The sequence below is a fragment of the Falco punctatus genome, assembly GCF_963210335.1.
Source record: "Falco punctatus genome assembly, chromosome: 4".
Taxonomy (NCBI): domain Eukaryota; kingdom Metazoa; phylum Chordata; class Aves; order Falconiformes; family Falconidae; genus Falco; species Falco punctatus.
In genome coordinates this window covers 48,196,822-48,216,216 of record NC_137583.1, presented here as the reverse complement: position 1 = coordinate 48,216,216, position 19,395 = coordinate 48,196,822, and the positions used below count along the sequence as shown (strand labels likewise).

At 58.5% G+C, this 19,395-nt stretch overlaps 1 protein-coding gene across 4 annotated transcripts in view; it reads left to right on the top strand.

Moving 5' to 3' along the window:
* The first annotated feature begins 463 nt into the window (after positions 1-463).
* LINGO3 (leucine rich repeat and Ig domain containing 3) overlaps positions 464-19,395 on the top strand; it is a 32,116-nt gene continuing 13,184 nt past the window's right edge. For 2 of the 4 annotated variants that reach the window (XM_080382283.1, XM_080382285.1), the window contains exon 1: positions 16,596-19,012. The gene's annotated coding sequence lies outside the window, so the exon portion shown is untranslated. Of the gene's footprint in view, positions 9,894-16,595; positions 19,013-19,395 lie in introns of those variants that run through there. The other 2 variants (XM_080382284.1, XM_080382282.1) reach the window with 2 other exon arrangements.

Genomic DNA, 19,395 nt, shown 5'->3' with positions numbered 1-19,395 from the left:
TCTGCTTTCCATGTTCAGAGAAACCCCCTTCTGCCTCCCAGCAGCCTGGTGAGCCGGGCATGGGACTGCCCTGCCTGGGATCCAAATTTAATCTGCCTAGAAGACAGTAACAGAGATGACTGCTTGGGAAAATGCAGAAGTCTGCAATAGTTCCCCTTCGCCTGCAGCCCTAATTATCCCCCTGCCAAGGAGGCTGGCTTGGCAGCACTGGCAGGGCAGCTGGTGCTGATGGCAGCTGCCAGCGAAGAGCTCGCCAGCAGCAGGGACGCAATTGAGGAGTGACAGGAGGGCAAGAGCCACATGGGGGGCACAGGGTGGCTGGAGAGGGGAGGTGGAGCGATCCATGCCGGCTTGCAGCCTCGAGCTGCCCTTCCTCCTCCCTTCCTCCGTGGGATGCTTGAATGCTCGGTGGCAGAAAATGCAGGTGAGACAGGGTGCCAGCATGGTCTGCTCCCAGGCCCCACAGGACCTGAGCAGGCCTCCCGTGCTGAGTCACCCTGAGCAGCCCCAGCATCGGCACTTGCCCCACACAACTGCCCCCGTGCTGGGAGCAGGCATCAGGGAGCCGATGTGCTCCCTGCTCTGTGCAACAGCCCCGGGCGCTGCAATGGCTCCTTGAGCAGCACCGAGCATCCATGCGCTGCTGTGCCCCTGGGCGCACCCCCTCCTCTCACAGCACCCCACCCTGTGCTCGGGTCTTCCCTAGGAGCCCCAGAACGTGGCAGCAGGACCCCAAGATTTCCTCCAGGATTCACCCTGGGGCAGAGCAGTGAAGACTGGCACAGGGCAAGGGGTGAGAGCAACCCTGAATTCCCCATTACTTAGTGGTGGAGCAGGGGAAGGGACACAGTCTCCAGACAGCCAGCACCACGCTTGGCCTGGGTCACTTGGTCTCTGGCCAGTTCCCCCAGCAGGACATGGACAACCTGGGCCTGGTGTCCCTGCACTCTGGGGGACAGCCAGGGATGGCTGGTGGGGAAGATTTAACAGTCCAACCTGTCTAATGCTGGATTAATAATTCATTGCATGAGGCAGGGTGCAGCGATCTTCACCCCTTCTTGCATATTAAGTGCTGCAAGGTGCAGAGAGCTGTCACTGGCATGATGAGCAGGGACAGGGGACAGGGTGCTGGGGATGGTCATGGTGGAACTGAGGTCCCTTAGGCACAGCTGCCCCTCTCCTGCTGCTGCTGCAGTGCAGTGTGCAGGGAGCAGGGTGCTGCAGGCAGGGAGGCATGGGGAAGGGGGGGGCGGCGTGCGCATCTCTGGATCCGTGTGCCAGGTAGAGGTCTTGTTTCCAAACAATTTTTCCTTCCATCGAGGACGTGGGTGGATTTGTTGCTTGCAGAAGTGAGACACTAATAACGCTGGCTGGATGCCAGGTGCAGCGCCAGCTCTCACCTCCAGCACTGACGCTCCCCAAGGTGCTCCCGCAGCCCCGCTCTATGCCAGCCCCCCCACCCTGCAGCCCCCCCAGTAGCTGTGTGAGAGCAGCCCTGGTTGCGCTGACCCCAGCACCGAGTTACCAACAGCCAAAGAAGAGCCCTTCTCCCCCAGCCTCCAAAGCACCCACGCCTGGACGAGGCTGCCCGCGCTGCTGTCGTTGCCTGCCTGGCTGCAGGCAGCCTGGAGCAATGAAACCCATTCCCACAGGGTCACGCTGGAGAAATTGCTTCCAGCCCCGGAGCCACGTTCAGCCCCAAAGCATTGCTTGGCATGGGGACAGCCGGAGCTCCTCGTCCCTGCAGCGGGCAATGAGGGTTGTTCTGGCAGGCGAGACACAGCCAGCACTGCGGCGCTTCACACGTGGGCCAGAAGAGATGCTCAACAACTGGAAACAGCTGGATTCCCCAGGGGAGAAACTGCCATCTTCAAACTGGTGTCAGCCAGTGCCCCTGGAGACCAACACATGGGTGGGAGATGATCCTTCTGGCAAATTTTAAGCCGTTTATATTAAAACACTTCCTCTTTAAAACAGATTTCCTAACCATGACAGCCCCTTTGTCCCACAGAAGCCGAGTGCTTGGCTGGGCAGGGCAATGCATTCTGCTGGTAGGTAATAATGTGCTCATCAAAGAAAAGTTAGTTTCCCAAGAAAGAATTCGTCAGCTATCTTCCATCCCAAATTAGACCTTGTAGACCCACCTGGCTTATGAATCAGCTCTACCATCACTGCATACCAGCATGATTTGTCTTGTCTTTCAACATAACGGCTTCCATCCCACTCAGAGGACATGGAGCAAAAGTAGGCAGCCAAAAAAAGCAGGACCCCACGTACTGGACTGAGCAGAGCAGTAAGGAATGGGGACTGGGGGAGCTTCTTCCCTCGTTGTCTGAGATTGTGTCCTGGACGTGGTACGTGTGAGGACAGGAAAGACGGAGCAAATCACAAGGGATTGGCACTTGGCGTGACCCTGAACCATGGAAGGGACTGAAAAGGGCGCATCACTCCGGGCAGCCTGAGTGAGCAAGACAGGGCACACAGCAGAGCAAAGAAAACCTTGAAAGCCTCCAATAAGAAAAGGGTCAGAGAAGTGTGTTGTCACCATTGTCACCTGCCAGTGCCTACTGGCCACAGAGCAGGAGAGGGGCTGGGAGGGATGAGGTCACCGAGCCCCAGCTGGGCGGTGGGTGGTCTCCTTTCTGTGTTTGGTGCTTTTAGTTAGTTCCTTCCAGACAAGGGGAGAAGCCTGGCGGTGGCTGGGCATATGTCCCTGAGCAATTTGCAATGACTTGCCACTTTTCTCCCAAGATGTTGTCTTGCAGAGTGACCAGTGGATCAGAAATGTTGCGTGAGAGTGAGCCATCAGAAATGGGTGAGGAGGACCCCTCCTTGACCGCTGGCCCCAGCAGCCCCCCAGGTCCCCAGCCAGGGTAGTGAGCTCCCTCCTGCCTGCGCTGCCAGCTTCAGCATCACGTACCTGCAACATCCCTGAGCGAGAACCTGGCAAGGGCCATCCCTCAGTGGCGCCGGGCATGACTTTTGGGGTTTTATTGCCACCAGGCTACATGCTCCACTCGTGCAATTCTGTTCAGACTGGCTGGGGACAGGACTGCCGTGACTTGTCTGCAACAGCCCTGGGACATCCGACTGGGAACCAGCAGCTCCCAGAGCTGTGAGCAGACACAGCCGTGGCTGGAGCTGATGAATTAAGGAGAGGAGAACCTGGTCTACTGGTGCTGAGCGCGAAGACAGATGCCAGGGTCACGGAAGCACGGGGCAGAGGAGGCACCGGGGACAGTTTCTGTCTAGCAAGTGCAAATGGTGTGTTTGCCGTCCACGGCACCACAGTGCCTGGAATCCTAATTGCCTGCAAAGCAGCTCTAATGATATTTGAAAATGAGCTTGGAGCTGCCGGGAGGGATTTGATGCCACTCTCAGATAAAGGCAGGCAGGAGGCGTGCGCAGAGGGAGGGCGAGGGAGGCAGAGGGAGGCAGAGGGAAATGGGGGTGGGAAGCGCGTTTCGCACGACGCAGCTGAGTGAAGGGAAATGTGGGCTGAATTTCATCAGGAGCAATTTCCTAGTGGGGAGGGAGTGAGGAGGCAGCGGAGCGGCCGCCCCCAGCTCTCTGGTGGCATGGAGCGCGGGATCCCACCGGGAACGGCTCTGGCATGAGCCCCTGCACTTGTTCAGGGATGGAGAGGCGACCTTGGACCCTTCCAGCAGCCACCAGTACCTCTGCCGCACAGAGGAGGTGAAACAGGCAGAGCCTGGCAAAAAAACTGCTGTGTCAGCACCTCTCATCACCCCTTCTCCTGCCCGTCTGCATCAGGACAGCTGCGCTGTCCTCAGCAGTGCCCAAGCACCCCCCAGCCCATGTCTCGGCCAGTTCTGCTGGTGGTGGACACGCTGGTGCTGCCAGATGCCTCCCACTGTCCTGCACCCACCCCGAGCAGTGACAGGGGCTCAGCAGCCTGCACAGGCCAGCGCAGAGAGGCTGGGTGGCGTGCGGGGTGGCCGCTGGCCTGGCCCCTGCGCGGGCATACGGCAGGACATGCGGTGGCATGTGGGGCCATGAACCGGGACAAGAAATGGGAAGAAAATCACTGCAGGGGCAGCTGCCAGATCAGCTCCTTGAGCAAGGGTGGGATCTGCCACCTCGGACAGGCCACGCAGCTGCCTGCGCTGCTGCTACAGAGCTGTGGCCAGTGCTTTGGGAAGGGACACATGCTGCCCAGTCACTCTGGTGCAGAGCGACTGCAGTGCTGGCTTCCATATGTGACCAGCCCCTGGAGGACCCCTGAGGGGCCCAGTGCTATAGAAATGTGTGTTTTGGGGTTGTTGGCAAAGCCAGGTGGGTTGGAGGAAGCATTTGCAGTGGCCGTGCCCGGCTCCCTGCCTGCCCTCACCCCACAGCCCAGCACCATCTCCCCCGCCACCCTGAGCTCCAGGCAGCCTGGGGGTGGGATGTGCGGCCGCTGCGGGCAGCTGCACCCAGAGCTGGATTTAAAGCCTGAAATTTCCCACTCCTTGCTGCTTTTGGGTCGAGCAGGGATCTCAGCATGAGGCAGTTCCTTAGGCTTTTCCACTCGAGGGACCCCCAGCCCCACAGCATCACTGCACCATCCCCACCACAGCACAGTCTGGTGGTCCTTGAGGACACAGATGGCTCCGCAATCCTGCCGGGCTGGGCAGCAGCAGCAAACTCCACTTTGGAGATGAGTATCACAGTGGGAGGAGGAATCGGGGCACATCTGCTGGCAGGGATTCCTCTCTCGATGTATCCTGGTGCCTGGAGCACCTTCCTGGATTAGTAGGGCCAACAGAACCCCCTCAGGATGAGAAAACGAGCTGGGCAGTACTGGCCTCACCTGTCGAGCTGCCGAGGGAATAAATCAACGGCCGTGGGCTAGACGCTCTGCTGCCAGCTGCAGCGGGGCCACGAGCCGAGCAGTGGGGATGGGCAAGCCCGGAAGGTGAGCATGCAGCACCCGGAGCACACGCACTTCCACGCCAGGCAGCGAGCAGCTCCGTCAGCACGGGCAGGTGTTGGGACCTGGGCGCTGCACAGACACCCCTGCCCCCGGCAAAGCACCTGCAGCAGCGATGGACTCACAAAGGGGACCCCGGGTGGGCTGAGCCCCACCACGAGCATCGTGCCAGGTGGCAGCAGGAGAAATGCAGCTTGGGCGGGGGGGAGTGAGGGATAGTTGGCTTTATCCTCCTCGGGGCTGGGAAATAGGTGTGCTGGGTTTGGGGGCTGGTGGGGTGCAAAGCTCCTGGCGCTGGTGTTTGTTGCAAAACTGAGCCCCAGACCTTAAAACAGGGATGGGGGGAATCATCCTTCTGAAGAGTTTGTCACCTTCACCCAACTTCGCTGACAGAAGGGACACTTGACCCAGACATGGTGAAAGGGCTCACTTAGGCGGTGCTGAAGGTGGGTGGGCGAGGAGCCAAGCGCTGGCTCCCCCCATCTCCCCTCTGCTCGAAGCCCTGGCAGTCAGAGGGGAGAAAGGTCCCTCTCCTTCCTGCTTGAATTAAAACCTTTCGCCTGATGGTGTTTCTGCTGGGGACAGCTCGGAACAGCAGGTGCTTGGCCAAAGAAACTTTCATTGTAGGTACCAAATATTTATTAAAAGTAACTAGGATTAGTCATGGGCTCAGGCTGTGTTTGCAGGGCAGGTACGTCTGTCCGGTGCTTTGTAGGTAAATACAGGGGTGAGATGTCTTCCCTCAGGGGTCCGTGCTCTGCAGCAGATCAAAACTGCAGACACAGAAGGATCGGGGTCAGGGCAGAGTGAGCTGGAGGAAACGGGCTCTGTAAGGGCAACAACGCCGGCTCCACGCGGCGGAGGTCACGTACGCTGTGTGCGGTGTGGCAGCGACCTGATCCTGTGCTCCCCAACACCCAGGAGCGGGGGCTGTGGGCTATGCCCCTCCGTCTGCACCCTGGAGTCCTGCCTGAGTGACATGGGGTGGGGACGCTGCATTTTGGGGTGCTGATGGGGGACCCAGCCAGATGGGACCTCCAGGCCTGGCGGTGCAGGGTCCCACCCCGGCGAGTCCCTGGGAGGGGTGGCCCCAGGCTGGGGACCTGTGGATGTCGAGGGGCCCCTCCTGCCCTTCCAGCTGGAGGAGAAGACAGCTGGGGTGGTGGCCCTGGGGCGCCCAGGGCCTTGCTGCCTCCAGCCATGTGGTGTCACTCTCCACTTGTGTTTGGGTCCCTGCAAAGCCTCCCAGCGGCACATCCACGGGAGGAACAACCCCCCGTGGGCCCCAGCAGCCTCTGGCACCCAGGAGAGAGGCTCCTGGCACAGGGCTCAGCTCGGGCAGCATCCACCCCGGGGGGGTGAGCGCTGAGGACGGTGCTGTCCCCAGCCCCCTTGGTTTGGCTGGCTCTGATGCAGAGCCATTTGGGGGTGTCTGGGCTGCCCTCCAGCCATGCCCTGGGGTTGGTACCCCGCCAAGCGAGGACCGGCTCCCGGGCACCCTTACAGCATCAGTGCAGCGCCCAGGGGCACTCGCTGAGCTCCCCAGCCGCCCGACCTCTGCAGGACCAAACGCTGCCTCCTCCTGCACCCACCACGCACATCATGAGCCACCCGGCCGGCTCCTTCTAGGAGTTAATCGAGGTTTCCATTAGTCAAAATTAACAGCCACCAAGACTCTGTAGTCATCACATGGCTCCCACTGCTGCATCCTGGGGGATGGGAGGGAAATCACTGGCTGCCACCGGAGCTGGCGGTGCTGGAGTGCTGCATTTGAGCTGGCAGGGGACCAGGTTAGTGGCACTGGGGGCTGGCACAGCCCCCCAGCAGGGAAAGCTCCCTCACTCCGCCATGGAAGGGCAAACGGGGGGCAAAAGGGAGTTTACCTCTCTGTTTATTGGGTTATATTTTTTCCCGTTGGCACGTTTCAGCCAAAAACTCTTTGGGATTTTGAGTGTGTGCCAGAGCAGCTGTGATTTTTTTATTTCTCTCTCGTTTATTTATTTTTTTTTTAAATCATTTTGCTGAGTCTGTGTGAAAACGCCCCAGAAACAGTAAAACTTGTCAAGGCGCTCCCAGTGCTGGCTCTCTCAGATCAGCACCTCCAAAGGCAGAGATCCCCCCAATGCACTGTGTGCCGACAGCCCCAGGGCATACCACCCTGTGCTTCCCACCCCCACCCACCCCCTGCCCCAGAGCTGGGGACAGGGACACCTTGACAGGAGGAGGTGACATTTGTGTTCCCCTCAGTTCACAAGGTACAGCTGTAACCCAGGTGGTCCCACTCCGTCCCCAGTCCTGATGCTGAGCAAGAGGCAGAGTTCAGAGCAATGTGGTTTATGGGTCCCCATCCTCATGGCAGGGGCGGGGGCGGGGGGGGGGGGGGACACACAACTATTTTGCACAGGGCCAGGATCTTGGGATAGGGGTGATGGGTAGGGGTAAAGTCCAGGGAGCTAAGGAGAGCCCCCAAATGCCTGTGGCAGGGAGCAGGCTCTGGGTGCTCAGAGGATGGGTAGCCCCTGCCCAGCCTGCCCCCTGTGTAAGTATACCCTGCCTCCTAGTATAAGGTTCTTTCTGATTAATGCCAATTTGAATTAATTGGACAGCAAGACCTGGCTCCCTGGGCTTCTCTGATGCCCAGCACAGGGCTGCGAGGCTCCAGCCCAGGGAAGCAGAGATGTTAACCTCAGCCTGGCACCTCTTCCCTGTATTTTTGTCCAGGGCTTTCATTAAAGTCGAAATTGATGCTAAAGGGGCATCAAAGCTAGTAGGAGGAGGTGGGAACTGGGACACACCTGGAGAGGGATCACGGCTGAGCTAAAATCCACTCCAGGGGCTTTAGTGACAAACCCTTGTCTGTGCCTTGATTTCCCCCAAAGTAAAATAATGGCGTGAAGGGGTCAGAGTCTAACATAAATTACTTGGATTTCTGGTGAGAGGCTTGGAGAGGAGACAAGGACAAGGTGGTGCCCTCCAACCTGGGCTCCCCTCTGTATTACCAGCACTCTGCCCCCCAAAATCAACTCTAATCCTGGCCAGCAGGCAGGAAAGCATCTTCCATCAGATAAAATCAGATCAGCACTTGGCTCCCAGTGACAGGAGCACGAGCCGTATGGATGAAGCAATTCCCCCTGTCCCTTGATTAATAACAAGGCAGGCCTGTGGAGCGAGGAGGGGGGGGAAGCTGTTTAATTGACTCCGTGTTTTTGAAACAGCAGCTTAATGACTAGGTTCAAATTAGCCAGAATCACCTTTTCATCCTAGGGAATTGAAATGAAACATGGATCGCTCCAGCATGCCCTCCCCCCCAACACCAGCCTCTTAAAAATACATCTCCAACTAAGTTGCATTTCTCATGCTTGGATTTTTCACCTTTTATTAAGCAGATAAATTGTTATTGTTTAAAACAGCAATTAAATGCCTTCACACCCATGTAAATCTCCTGGTTTTAACTGCAGATCCAGGGATGAAACTCAAATGGGAAAGCCTGAGATGCTTGTGCCTGCACTGAAATTATAAATCCACATCCCAGAACAAACGAGCAGTAGGAGGCAGCCAGAAATCTCCATCAGCAGAAGCACTGGGCTGCAGCAAGGGATGGAAGTTGCAAGTGGAACCGATAAGGCACCCAAGCTGGGAGAGCTGTTGGCATTTCTCCTGGCAACATCCTGCACAAATGCAGCCAATCCAGGCAGGAACATCTAGCAAGGGAGCCCGTGGCACTAAATCAGCCTGGGATCCAGCGCTGTGCCTGCTCCTTACTCCTGATCTCTTCCCTCAGTTTCCCCATCTGTAAAATGGAGGACATGCTGCCAAACCCCGCTTGAAAACCGCTGCCAGATGCAGAAATTGTAACCAAATCGCTCAGGTGATGCTCATCAGCTGTCACGCAACAGATCAAGGGCACAGGACACTCCACTTCAGCAGCCTGCATCTCCTAAGCCCTGTGACCAGCGAGGCTAGTGCCAGCCTGGACCAGCAGTGATGAACGGAGCAGACCAGGAATTCTGTCAGCCCTAGGAGGGAATTGGCCTTTCCCATCCTCAAAGCCTAATTAACCAAATCATCCGTGTTTGCGGGAGGCTTTAGCGGGAGCTGAGGGGCAAGAGAGGTCAGAGGAGGAATGGCTAATGGTGAGCACTGTCTCCATGTGGGTGGTGGGTGCTGGTGGGTGCACCGACGTTGTCACCCGCAGAGCTTGGCGCCTTCCTGGCCCTGCTGTGGCTGCGTGTGGGGTAATGGAGCCCAGCGGGCGCACAGGCGCAGGAGCTGGGCTGGGGCCATGCTCACTCCTGCTGTTACCGTGCTGCCGATGCCCTGTTTGTCTCAATTTCCCAGTTGGATTGGGGGGGGGGGGGGGAAATGGCCATGGTGGTCTACAACCACCCCCGCGGGGTAAGTCTGCGGCACAGGGAGGGGGGCTCACGGTGCTGTGTGCCCCAGGACCCTGTCCCAGGGCAGGTAGGCAGGGTGACACGGGGTGGCGGAGACACCGGCTGGGTGACACGGGGCTGGGGGAGCCCAGGCGGGTACCCGGGTGTGCTGGCATGGGCTCGGGGAGCCCAGGGCTGGGGGAGCCCGGGCGGACCCCTCCCCTCCGAGCACCGCAAGGCGGGGAGGAGAGGAGGAGACACCCCCCCGCACCCTTCCCTGCGTTCCGCCACGGCGGTTCCCCCCTCCCGCAGCGCAGCCCGGGGCCGCGCATCGTCCCTGTCCCCGTCCCTCCCCCGCGCTCCCGGGGCGGCGCGGCCCGGCCCGGCGGGGGGCGCGGGGGGCGGCTCCCACGCCCGCTCCGCCGCGCACGGCCAGGCACGGCGGGCGGCGGGGAGAGCCGGGGCCGGGCCGTGCCGGGGCCGGGGCAGGGCCGGGGTCCGTCCGGAGCTGCCGCCGCGCCGCCCCCGGGGCTGCGGCTCTGCCCGCGCCGCCGCGCCATGGGCAGCCGGGGAGCGGGAGCCGAGCGGTGAGTGCGGGGTCCCGGGGGGGGGGGGCACAGCCCGGCGGGGCGCACACGTGGGTGGGGGGGCGGCCGCGGAGCCCCCGCCTCCCTGGGGCCACCCTCGCCCCCTGCCCCCCGTACCCCCAAACCGGCTGCCCGGCCGGTGCCCACCGTCCCGGGGCTGCAGGGCCCCTCGGCGGCCGCGGGGAGCGGGGCTCAGCTCCGGGGGGGGGCGGGCAGGGCTGGCGCCCCCCGTGCCGGGTTGGCTTCCATGGCCTCAGGCGGGCGGGGAGGGGCGCCGGGGCGGGGGGGGGTCCAGCCCGAACCCGGCCGGCTCAACGCTCCGCCGCTCCTCCGCGCTGCCCTCGGCCCCGGCGCTCGGGGGGGACCGGTACCTGCAGCCCCCCCGCCGCCAGGGCTGGGGCCGCTGCGGGCAGCCCCCCGGCGGCCCCGAGCCGGTCTGGCAGGGCCGGGAGGTGGCTGCTCCCCGCCCCCCTCGCCCCTGTCGGCCCTCCCCCGGTCCAGCAGGCTCCCGCTGCCCCCCGCCCCGCAGCCGCGGCCCCCCGCACCCCCGGGGTTCGGGCCAGGCGCATCCCGCCCGCAATCCCAGTCTGGTTTACATGGGAATGTTGCCGGGGTTGTGGTTCTCCGGGAAATGGAGCAGGCAGCAATCGCAGCAGACGCGGCTCCTGTCGCCGTTCTGGAATAGCAGCCTGCTCTTCCTACTCCACATCCCGAGTACTTTTGTGCCAGTTTCTTAATCCACTTGCAAAGCGGATTGAGTTTAAAACCTGACAAAAGGTGCTCTAATTCCCACCGCGTTCGCGCGAAGCGGCGGTGGCAGAAGAGCAGCTGCTGCTTCAATCCGTGCCCAGCCTTCACCCTGAGACGAGCTTTTGGGAAGGAGAAAAGAGCAAACGGGAGGAGAGAGGATAACAAAAGCAGGCAGAGCACCCACAAAATAGATGGAGAGTGGCTCAGCGTGTGGATCTGCAGCCTGGCAGCACCCAGAGTGTGAGTCCACACACTCGGAGCAAAGAGCATCAGCTGCGCCAGCCAGAGAGGCTGGAACCCGGGGATGGAGCAGGATTGGGGACGTTTGGTTGCCTGGTGAGGACCAGCCTGGGCCTTTTGAAGAGCTACCACTTGCTGCTTAGTTTTGTTGCTTGGTCTCAGCTGCCAGCTGCTGCCTGCTCCTGCCTGGCTGGGGTTGCGCTGCCTGTGGGTGGGAAGCTGTCCTGCCTGGAGCAGGCCACCCCAGTGGGCAATGGTTTACCCAGGTCCAGCCCCAACGCAAGGGAGACAGCGTGAGAAAAGCTGCATGCAGTGAGGGAAAGTTCCTGCAAACATCTCTCTCAATCAAATCACAAGGAATATTTAAAAAAAAAAAATATCAAACAAGCTAAAACTGAAAAATCAGAGCTGCCCAGCAGCTCCTTGCAAGCCCAGCGGCTGCTCAGTGTGATATATTCATGCATGTCTTTAAAGCCAGGGCCAGATTCTGTCGGTGGCCTTAAAAATGCAAAATGCAGGTGATAAACCCCATGGCAACCTCTTGGTAAAGCGAGGGACCATGTGGCTTTGCACCCCAAAGCTCTGCCCTTCGCCACTGCTTTGTCATCCCTCATGCTGCAGGATGGAGGCTGGGGACAAGGTCCCTGCTGCCTGCACCCCCTGCCCCGGGGCATGGCAAGGAACGTGCCGTGTGTCCTTTAAACAGGAGAATAATTCAAGACATGTTGGGGAGCTGCCAGTGTGACAGCCTGTGATTGATCCGGTTTAATTTGAGATAATGTATCTATCAACAGTGTTCTGTGGTGCTCGTTAAGGTGGAGGGGAGGGAGCGGAGTTGCTGCCGGAGGACTAGCAGAGTTTTGGCCGGAGCAGCTGGGAGAGATGGCTTCTGGTTCCCCCCGACATTTCTCATGGTTTTCAGAGGCTGCAGAAATCCCACTGCAGCCCTTCCCAAAGCTCTTGGTCTTTGGCTGAGCTGGGCTCAGGGGAAGACGCTCTCGAACACGGCAATGCCCAGCTTGCAAAGCAGCAGGAGAAGCACCCCCAGAGCAGGGTGCAAACGTGTCCCCATCGATGTAGGGAAGCAGGAGGCAAAACAGCTTCTTGAAAGAGCTGGGGGTTTTGGCTTTAAAACCCAGCAGATTTTGCTTTTATCCTGCTCTGCTGGGAGGAGGGAGCTGGAGGGCCAGAGAAATGGGGACTGGGCTGCTTTTCACCCCTCTTGGGCTGCTTTTCTGCCTCGTGGCGTCAGTGCCTGGGGTGGGAAGTGGCTGCGCCAGGCTGAGCAAGGGGCTCGCTGCAGTGGCAGAGCCAGGGCATCTCCCAGGCATGGCCGGATCCTGCACCACCTCCTGCTGCTGCCAGGCTCAGCCCTTCCCAGGGGACTCGCTTCTGCCGATCCCTCACTGAAGATAACAGGGCCAGGGGCTTTTTTCCTATTTTTCTAGTGTTTGGAGCTCAGGAATGTCTGTTTTTATTAGCTGTGTTAATCCTGCATCGCAAGATAACGTATCCCTCGCTCCAAGGCCCCAACCTAATCACTGCGCTTTCTCTCCAAGCAGCAGCACGGGCCCGAATTAAACATTGAATTTGAAGCCCGATGGCACAGACGGACAAGAGCGCCCAGCTGTATTTGTGCTTGGCATTTAAAGGCTTTAATTTGATGTTAGAATTGTTTGGGGTTTTTTTTTCCAGCTTCAGGTAGTTGGCTTGCCACTGTTTTGCCCCCAAGCATCCTACCAGGGAGTGGGTGGCCCCGAAGCTTCCCTAAGGCAGGAGGAGCAGGCGGTTGCAGAGGAGCTGGGCTGCTCAAGCAGATGAGAGCTGCATCGCTGCTGCGTTCGCATCCCCAGGACAGGAGCGAGCTGTTGCCGTAGCCCTGGAAATAACATTGGAAATATAAAGAATGTGGACGGGTGTTTTGCGTGGGCAGCGGTAATTCCCGTGCCGCCGGCTCGCTGTGGTGTGGGCAGCTTGGGTGGGACGCCTGGTGCCAGCAGCATCCCCCAGGTGCCAAATGCCATATCTCAGAGCTAAGGGACCCGGGGGTCAAGCGAGACTGTCCCTGAGCTTGTCCCTGGCCACACTGACTTCCCAAGTGGCTCTAAAAACCCCCGATATACACCCCGCGCATCGTTTCCCCATCTGTAAATGGATGGAGTCCGGAGGCCTAGCTTTGTAGGTTGAGATGGCAACAGCCAAACTCCTGCTGCCTGCCTGTGGCTGCAGCTGTAAAGCAACAATTAAATTGTCTGAGGAGGGCGGAGGGGGCATCATGCGGCATCTCCCCTGCCCCGGGGCAGGGGCTGCAGTGCGGGGGCAGGAGGCGCTGCCAACGGAGGGGCTGCCGGAGCCCGAAGGGCCGCTTTGCGAGTCCTGGAAAAACATCAAATTGAACAGGCGAGGGCAGAAATGTTCAGAGCAGAGATGTGAGAGGAGATGAAGGAAAGCAATAAAACCTGCAAGAGCATTTGGAAAAGATGCCGAGAGCCACTCCAGCTTGCCGGCAATGGTGGGGAAATTGATTTGGCTTCAGGTGTTATCAGTTGACTTTTCTGGAAGGCTGTTTTTGAGGTGTAGTTGGGGTTTACCTTGAAAGACAAAGCAAATGCTTCCATCAGCGTTGGCTCGGGGGGTGCGGGAGCGAGGGGGGCTGGACCGCATCATCGCTTAGCTGTCGGCAGCATGCGCTGGGCAGCTGTTGGCAAGGGCATGTGCTGGGTTCTCCTTTTGATCTCTTGGCTTTTAAGTCGTGACGCTTTGGGGCTGTAGCTGGACCCCTGTGCTGGCCCAGGAGTGCCCCGGCTCTGTGGGTGTGGGAGGTGGGGGCTGAGGCTGGCCAAGATGTGGGGCCAGGGCTGGTGTGGGTGTTAAGGTGGGGGAATGGCACTTGTCGCAGAGCAGAGCACTCCCCAGCCCCGAGCACTTCTCTCGACAGAAAATGGGCAAACCAAGGACAGGAGCAAACTCACCCCAGTGTGGCCAAATAGCAGGGACTTGGGTGGATAATTTGGGCAAACTGTGAGAAATTGCTTCCCTGTGGGCAAGTTCAAAAAGCAAACGGTGAAGGCTCTGGGCTGCCATCCCCAGGCTGCCACGGTGCCTTGGTATCTACGTAGGCATCCCAGGTACCAGGCTGGGGAGTGGAGGCAGCATCCATCTCGCCAAGCGGCTCAGTCCTGAGTGGCAAAGCCAGCCGCAGCCCCAACACGTGCCCTTCTCCTTCCCCCTCCTCCTTCCCATGCCCTCTGGCTGCCCCCCAGATCTTTCCTTGCTTTCCTGCCTTCCTCTCCCTGAATCTTTCATGCCACCGTGAGCTTTGCTGCAGGTTGCAGCCCCATCCATCATGTGGGTTTGTTTTTTAAAGCTGCATCCCAGCTCTTAACATCTCAGATGTGAAGCACCAGGGCTTCTTGTTCGGCTCCCGATGTGCCAGCCAAAATAGCAGCGGCCACGTACCGTAGTGGAGAGGAACAAGTGTCACCAAGAATTAAAATGACAGATCCCAGCATCAAGGTCTCCGAGGGTTTGTGCTTTATTAAGCAACAGTGAGTTCATGGGAAAGGACTTTCACCCGGAGCACTGGTTCTGCCTACAAGAAAAGAGAACTGGGGACTATATTTAGTTATAGCCGTGTGATGAGGCAGCAGGGCCAGGCACCATGGGGAGCCAGGCATCCTCTACCCTGCAAGGGTGAGCCCTGTCCCTGCAGAGCCCGGGGGGATGTGGGGACCAGGTGATGGCAAGAGCTGCTGCAGAGGGACAACCCACAGTGCTGCGGGCTGGGAGAGCTGGAGGGTTCCCCTTGCCTGGGCAATGGCCTCTGGGGGTCTCGCGCACCCAGAGCCGCCTCGGCCATGACCGTGTGCATGTGGCAAGGCCAGGAAAGTCCCTCCGAGCAGGATTCGCCCCGTCTGCAACTTGCTTTTGCTCAGCATTCCCCCTGGCACTGGTTTAGGAGAAAAGCAGGGGCTGCGACCCCAAGCGTGAGCAGATGTCGGCGTCCGAAGCTGCATGGTCCTTCTTGCGATTCCCTCTCCCTAAAATGTGGGTTTGTGATAATGGGAGTTATTTAATAGATCAATGTTTTATCTCTTTGCCTTAGGGTCTCCTGCTTCCCACCGCCCCCTCCTATTAAAAATTCATTGTTTCTCCCAGATACCGTTGCTAGAGGGAGATGGGGAGAAATAAAGGAAGTTCTCTGAAAGGAGGAGGGAAAATATTTAATAGAAAGGGAACAGAAGAAATGTTTGAAACAAATATTGTCCCTCTCCCTCTCACTGCCCTGGGTACATTTGAGCCCAAGTGCTGTCCCTGTTACATGGCAGGACCCTGATGCTCCCAGGAGACTCAAGGAGGCCGTGTGGGACCTGGGGTGAGCCCGGGAGTGGGGACCATCCTGCTTCTCCCTGGGGCTGAGCAACCCATCGCTCTGGAGGTAGCAAAGCCCCTGCTGGCTTCAGAGCCAGGAGCGTGGGGATATCGTGGCCACTTACATGCACAGATGCAAGCAGACACAGCGGGTCAAGGGGATGTGCCTGACCTTCAACTCATCTCGCATCCTCAGCATCTCCAGAAAAGTGCCCCCGAGGTCTCGCTTGCCTTTCTTGCTCTATTTGGATGCTGTTTCAGTCTGGAGGGATGAGAGGGTTCATTTGCAGGCTGAAGTAGTTTAGAGGGGCGTTGAGGAGCTGTGGGGCCAGCTTGCCTGGGGCGCAGCAAAGCGAGGAGCTCTGGCTGTAATGTGGAGTGGCTGGGCAGCCAGGACGGCTGTAAAACAACCCAAGTCAGAGGAGCAGCGATGTGCTGCCCCTGGGGATGGACCAAGTAAGACCCAGGCAGGCTCAGGAAGGTGCTTCCTACCTTCAAAAGGCCTCGTAAGCACCATCCTTGTGCCACCCCTAGCGGGTTGGTGAGCAGCAGAGGGTTGCAGAGCACCATCCTGCAGTGCCAGGTAGGGTAACTAAGGCGGCTCTGACCAAGCATCTCTTCCAAACTCCATTGGCTGAGTCTTCGCAGTGATCTGGTTTATGGAGACCATAATACCTAAGTTTAGGTGGGTTATTTTTTTTTCCCTTGGGAGGAAAATAAGGTGTTGAGCTCTGTGCCCGGAGCCGTGCCTTGACCGCTGTTTCAGACCCAGCCTCAGTGGTGCGGCCACAGGAGCAAACCGTGCGGGTGGTTGGTGCTTCTGGCCTCTTTTTCCAGAGGGTCACCCGGTCTGACCTTCCCCGTGCTCGGGACAGCTGGGCGCCAACTCTTCAATATTGGCAGAATGAGCTATTTTGTGTTTTTCCATTTAAATCTCATTTGAAAGAAAGTCCATCTGCTTCCCTTCGTGCTGCCAGAGGAAAAAGGCTGCTCTCAGGTCAGCCTTCTACAGAACATCTCCTCTCTGGAGACCTGGGGGGAGCTGCATGGCCAGGACCATTGTCTCTTCTCCGTTGCAGTGCAGCAGCGAGGCGGGATGGAGCAGCGCCCCTGTAATTGAACACTAACTGGGGGTGGAAAACGAGCAGAACCCTGCAATTGCAAACCAAAGATGAAGTGACATAAATGAGTTCTAAATCGCAACCTTTTTCCATAAGCATTAAGTGTGACAAATGGAAGGCGGGGGGGAATTCCTGCTTTCATTAGTCCTTGTGCCCAGGGCTGACATGGATCTGGAGCCTCTGATCTGCTCCCTGGGCAGTGCAGCTGGTGATGCCAGACATCCCTCCTCGTCCTGCCCCAGCCGTGCGTTGCTCCAGGAGTTATTTTGGAGGCTGGTTCATCAATTCAGGGAACACTTTCTCTTGTCTTCACGTTTACTTTTTTTGCATCAAGCACCAGCCTCATGGCAAAGCGATTTCCAGCTAAGGGAGCATCCTGCTGGCATTCAGCACCGCTGCCTTTCCCTGCCTTGCTCAGTCCTGCACCAACATCTGGCAGCCTCTGGATTCAGAGTTCAGGCCCAAGTTGTTTGCTGTTGCAGTGGCAAAGGGGGTTGTGATCTGGTGGATTTGTTTCATCCAGCACCAGCCGTCACAGCTGCCAGTTGGGTTTGTTGGTGGGTTTTTTCCCTATGAATTTGCCCCGAGGTTCTTGCTGGGTCGCGGCTGTTGCTGGCCTGTGAGTTATGGTTCATGCCAGAACACGGACAGAGCCGTCCCCAGTGCAGGGACCGCTTGATGCTGGATTGATGCTGTGCTGCTGGGGTCCAGCTCAGCTGCCTCCATCTCAGTAACTTCCCACTTTCCCAAGACTCTTAAGAAACAGGTCTTTTCTTTTCTCTATTTCTTTCTTCTTGTTGTTTGGGGTTTTTGGGGGGTTTGGGGTTTTTTTTGAACAGCTCTGCCCCATCTCTCCATTTCTCTCCCTGGGGTCATTTCTGGCTCTGCCCTCCCCAGAAGCCAGGAGATGCCTGTCCCTGCCGGGCTGCTGCTGTGGATGGGTGGAGCTGAATTTTTCCTCTTTCTCAGATGGTTTTCCAAACTTTCCTATTTACTTTTGCAAAAAGATGTTCTTGGGGGCGCATGTTACTAAGAGAGATGATTTCAAATGAACGGCCTGTGACACCCCCTCCACAATAACACATCATTTTTATTGTTCATACTTCAATAACTGAAGGTCAAGTGGAAGCCTGCCTGGCTGGGAAGTGTGATGCTAATTCCATTAATGAACAAAAGTCTCTGGCTTACTGCTCCATGCTCCGCGCTCCCAGATGCCAGGGCAGCATGATGCTGGCTGGCTGGACCCTGGACACTGTTGGGTGTCCTGAAGCGGGGGCATGTCGGGGGGCTCCTGGGGTCTGGGTCTCTTGTGGTTTGGCCCCTGTGGGTCTCTCATGGGCTGGGATGAGCTGCAGGTTTGCTGCTGTGCACATCTGCACGCTGCGGCTGGGAGACTTGGTGTGTGTGTGTGTGCCAAGGGTGGGGGGCTCCTGCCCCAGAGGAGCTTGACACGGGCATCCTGGTCTGGTCTTTAGGAGATACTGCTCTAGGAGACCCTGCCATAGCAGGGGTTGGACGAGGTGATCTCCAGAGATCCGTTCTGACCCCAGCCGTTCCATGATTCTGTGCTGCTGGCAACACTGGGACCTGGCAGCTGGAAATGTGGGTGCTTGCCCTCCCAGGGAGAACTTGAGGTTCCCCCAGGCCAAGCAGACAAGAGGAAGGTTTTCTGGAGCAGGGAACGGGCTGGGATTGTCAGTCCCTGGTGAAGCCCAGCCACCCTGCACCCCCCAGGGGCTGTGTGGGACCCCCGGCTCAGGGGTGGCCAGGGAAGCGGAGCTCCCACACAGCACCTGCATGGCTGAGCCTCGAGCCGGTGGGCTTTGGGGGGATCCCTCCATCTTTCGCTTTGGGGTAGTGATGCTTTCCTGTAGGAATTTCAGCTTCTCTGGAGTGCTGTGCACTCTCGGTTCACCGGGGACCCCAAAAGTGCAGTTTTACCCATCCAGAAGCAGCAGGTGGGCAGCGCTGGGGCTGCAGGAGCATGTGGGGGGAGGCTGCGGGGGGCGGCTCTGCCCGGGCAGGGGCACCCACCCTCCTGGGGTCAGCTCCGGTGCCACTGGCGATGTCCCCCCCAAGCACAAAGCGGGGGATCTGGTGGCACATGGTTCGGGCTGCCGCTGCAGGGCCGGTTCCTCCTTTCTCCACTGTTCTCCAGCGATGGAAAGCTCCTTTGGCGAAGGCTCCCCGGTCCCCTCTCAGCAGGACTTAACCTCCCCAGCTGCTGCCGTGCCCCCTGAGCAGCTCTGGGGCAGCTGGGCTGGACAGGAGCAGGGGGCAGAGATGAGTTGGGGTCTCGAGCAGAGGTCAGAGCAGCTGCCAGGCTGTAACAGCATCTCTGTAACAGCATCTCTGTGTGAGTGTAGCTGAACAGGACCCGAGCCTGGGACCATCTGTGGTCTCTTAACCAGGAGGGTGTGGATTTCCCCTGAAAAAGGAGCTGTTTCAGTTCCCTCTTTCTTTATTACAGACTAATTAAGGTTGATCCAGAGAGCTCAAAACACTTTAGCAAACTGTAGTGAAACGTGCTCGCAGGCTGGTGTCCTGCATCCCCTGCACCGGCCCTCAGGGCTGGGAGCATGTCTCAGCCCTGCAGAGAGCCCCGGGGAGGGACGTGGGACAGGGCACTTCTCCCAGGTTTGGGTCGAATCTCCCCAAATGAGGGGGCTCCTGGCGAGCTGCCCATGGGCACCTGCTGTGGGGGTGCTGCCTCCTGGCATCCCCGCAGGTGATTGCCCAGGAGCGTTGCCGGGTCTTCCCTTGCTCCATCCCAGAGCTGCTGTTGGCTCCAACACTCTCCTCTTTGTCAGAGGACACTTCAGGATACAAAGTGCTGTATCATTTTATGGATGTAATTGGGCAAGCTGGAATGGTCAGGTCACACATTGGGCTGGAGCAACACTATGGATGCTTCGATGCTTCCCCTCTCTGCAAGGTGCCCGTGTGCCACGTCCTTGGGTTCTGGGGGCATTTATTTGAGATTTCTGTGCTGGACACTGTGGAAAGGTGATTGACAGTTG